Below are 4,364 nucleotides of genomic sequence, written 5' to 3' on the forward strand. Positions count from 1 at the left end.
ATGAAGCCTAGGATTCATGAGGTCTCTGTTTTAGCTGTCATTTAGAGTAAATCTGTTAGTAATTCACTAGGTGATGCTTGGTAAATAGGTAAAATAAAAACTGGTAAAAAAAATCTCTAAGATCTTTTACATATAAAACTATTTGATTTTATGAATATGCTCTAAAGGCAGCTATTATACCTAGATAGGGAACTTTCCCATGGCTCAGACAGTAAAGAATCTGCCTGCAGTGCAGGAGATCCAGGTTAGATACCTGGGTTGGGAAGATCCCCTGCAGAAGGCATGGCAAGCTCCTCCAGTATTCTTGCCTGGAGAATTCCATGGGCAGAAGGAGCCTGGCAGTCTAGAGTTCATGGGGCTGCAAAGAGTGGGACACAACTAAGCAATTTTCACTTCACTTTCACATATACATAGATAATTAACTTAGTTCTATTTGCTAAAGACCTTAAGGCTTTTTATAGATATCAGTCAATTCAATAAACAATTGTTCATGGCTTCCTGTGTGCAAATTATTGTTAGACATGGAAGTAAGCATGCTGTCTTCCCACAAGGAATTTAAATGGCTAATTAATAAGTGAATATTGTCATTGTGAATTAATGTAAATATTAATAGCTATGAATGATAGCATAAATATGATAGTATTATGTGAATACTGGCTGATAACAATGTAAAACAGAATTAAATAAAGCCAGCAATAATAGGGGTGCAGATATCTGTGGGACAGGTTATGAAGTAGAGAAAAATATATTTCATTTGGGAAGATTAGAGAAGAAATCACAGACTATAATATTTAAGCCGGACTTTTGAGGATAGGTATGTTCTCTTGATGAAAGTGAAAGAGGAGAGTGAAAAAGTTGGCTTAACTCTACATTCAGAAAACTAAGATCATGGCATCTGGTCCCATCACTTCATGGCAGATAGATGGGGGAACAGTGGAAACAGTGTCAGACTTTATTTTTTTGGGCTCCAAAATCACTGCAGATGGTTATTGCAGCCATGAAATTAAAAGACACTCCTTGGAAGGAAAGTTATGACCAACCTAGATAGCATATTGAAAAGCAGAGATATTACTTTGCCAACAAAGGTCCATCTGGTCAAGGCAATGGTTTTTCCAGTGGTCATGTATGGATGTGAGAGTTGGACTGTGAAGAAAGCTGAGCACCGAAGAATTGATGCTTTTGAACTGTGGTGTTGGAGAAGACTCTTGAGAGTCTCTTGGACTGCAAGGAGATCCAACCAGTCCAACCTAAAGGAGATCAGTCCTGGGTGTTCATTGGAGGGACTGATGCTAAAGCTGAAATTCCAATACTTTGGCCACCTCATGCAAAGAGTTGACTCATTGGAAAAGACTCTGATGCTGGGAGGGATTGGGGGCAGGATGGAGAAGGGGACGACAGAGGATGAGATGGCTGGATGGCATCACTGACTCGATGGACATGAGTTTGAGTGAACTCCGGCAGTTAGTGATGGACAGGGAGCCCTTGCGTGCTGCGATTCATGGGGTCGCAAACAGTCAGACACCACTGAGCGACTGAACTGAACTGAACTGATGTTTATCATACCTGGAGAACCAGTGGTCAGAGTTGGTTATAATGGGATGAGAAATTCAGCTTGCCTGATAGGAGAGGAGGCTGTAGGAAGGAGCTAGTGATATAGTAGCTTCAGGGCCCTCAGTTGCATGAACGATTTCTGCTGTCTTCTATAGGGCTGCCACAACAAAATTCCACAGGTTGGTGGCTTAAACAACAGAAAGCTGTTTTCTAGCAGTTCAGGCAGAGAAGACGATGGCACCCCACTCCAGTACTCTTGCCTGGAAAATCCCATGGACAGAGGAGCCTGGTAGGCTGCAGTCCATGGGGTCGCGAACAGTTGGACATGACTGAGCGACTTCACTTTCACTTTTCGCTTTCTTGCACTGGAGGAGGAAATGGCAACCCACTCCATTATTCTTGCCTGGAAAATCCCACGGATGGGGGAGACTGGTGGGCTGCCGTCTATGTGGTCGCACAGAGTCAGACATGACTGAAGTGACTTAGCAGCAGCAGCAGCAGCAGCAGTTGAGGAGGCTGGAAGTCCAAGATCAAGGTGCCAGCCTGGGTCATGTCTCTGGAGGCCTCTCTCTTTGACCTGTGCATGGCCACTCTCTGTCTGTGTCCTCTCATGGCCTTTTGTCTGTGTATGTGCATCCCTGGTGTGTCTCTCTCTTTTTGTAAGGACACCGGTTGTATTAGATCAAGGCCTCACCCTTATGACCTCATTTGATCTTAATTACCCCCATAAAAGTCCTATCTCCAAATAAGTGTCACTGGGGATAGAGTTTCCTATGAATGGAGGTGTTATATGCAACAATTTATAACAATGTCTAAGGCCCTGAGAGGAGCCCTAGCCTTGAATCCACATGAATACATACATATGTGAAAGGTGAGGGTTTTCCTTTTTTGTTGTTGTTGTATGCTTTAAGAGCAAACCTCTAGATAGGATAGGCTTCAGGGCTTTCCTTTCCTGGTGGCTCATATGGTAAAGAACCCACCTGTAGTGCAGGAGACCCGGATTTGATCCCTGGGTCAGGAAGACCCCCTGGAGAAGGGAATGGCTACCCACTCCAGTATTCTTGCCAGGAAAATCCCATGGACAGAGGGGCCTGGCAGGCTATAGTCTATGGGTTTGCAAAAAGTTGGGCACAACTGAGCAACTAACACACTTTCAGGCACCTTAAAACCTGGATCCTTCTGTCTGGGAGCAAGATATTCATTAGGTTCATTGTTCAGCAGAAGAGTAAGGATGCTGTATGGGCAAACTGGGCACATGAGTGGCTCCCCCATCATCTGACATGGGGGATATGGGGGCTGATGTGAACCCCAAGTTCTGATGAAACTATGAATGCTTTTAGATTGAGGGATCAGTACACAGGAATTAAAGGTGTGAGTCCACATCAATTATCCCAATTTCCTGATCCTACACCACTAGTGTCAAAATGAACTAACACTAATGGAAATCCAAAAGAACAAGACACAATGAAATAGCACCAAGGCATTTGGGTCATGATACACTGTTATCAAAGCTGGAGTAAAGTGCGGTCAGAGATATTTGGAGATGAAGTAGGAGAACCATTCTGATTCTTCTCTTCCTGACATAACACAAATATAAGTTAGATTTGGGAGAAGATTTCTTGGCCTCAGAATCAGAACAGTTAATGTGAGTGAAGTACAAGGACTTTCTGGGACAGGGCACATGTATTCTGTTCCTCTTTCTTCCTTTGAAGGTCCTCCATTCTTCCCATAACACTGTTTCTTGTCAGAATCAGCTGCAGTACTTGTGAAAAAGGAAGATTCCTATGACTAATCCCAGGCTGAGATGAATCAGAATTTTTGGTGAGTGGGGCCCAGTAATCTTCATTTTGAAAGTTCAGACTTGATTTTTTTTACTCTTTAGAGATTGGGATTTGTTGCCCTACATTCACATCATAGTAGGGTACAGCTCTTAATTTCAGTATTTCTATCATTAATATCTATTAATTATAATAAAACTACTACTCTTGGAGTGCTTACTATGAGCTCCATACTGTTGTAAGCAGGCTTCCCCAGTGGCTCCTGCAATGGAAGACCCACAGGAGATGTGGGTTCAATCCCTAGGTTGGGAAGATCCCCTGCAGGAGGAAATGGCAGTGCACTCCAGTATTCTTGCTTGGAGAATCCCATGGACAGAAGAGCCTGCTGGGTTACAGTTCGTAGGGTTGCAAAGAGTCAGACACCATGGAAGCAATTTGGTACACAGGCATGCACTGTTCTAAGCAACATGCTCACCTGATTTTCACGGTAAACCTTCATGGTGATAATATTCTTTCTATCTTGCACATTGAGAAGTCAAGGCTCAGAAAAGTTAAATTTCTCAAGGCTGCATAAGCAGTATTAGTCAAAAAAATAAAGGAGAAGAGCACGCATGCCTGAGACCCTTGCTGGCTTGGGTATTGCTAGTCTACAATAAACTGATATTCTGATGGGATGGAATGCAAGGAAATTCCTGGCACCTGTGGCAGAAGAAGTAGATTACATGCACTTTTCTTGCCAATGCTAATATCCCTCTAGGGCACTTAAGAGGCTATGTGGGCTTGTTTGGTTGGCTAATGTTCACATTTTTGGTTTGATAAGAAATTTAGGCACTTTGGGAACAAGATATATAGTTTTGGAAATTATAACCCCAAACCTATTATACGACAATCTTATTTTATTTTAGTGGGCTTCCCTGGTAGCTCAGACAGGAAAGAATCTGCCTTCTATGTAGAAGGCCTGAGTTCAATCTCTGGGTTGGGAAGGTCCCCTGGAAGAGGGCATGGCAACACCAGTATTCTTGCCTGGAGAATCCC

The sequence above is a fragment of the Ovis aries genome, chromosome 9, assembly GCF_016772045.2.
Source record: "Ovis aries strain OAR_USU_Benz2616 breed Rambouillet chromosome 9, ARS-UI_Ramb_v3.0, whole genome shotgun sequence".
Lineage (NCBI taxonomy): Eukaryota > Metazoa > Chordata > Mammalia > Artiodactyla > Bovidae > Ovis > Ovis aries.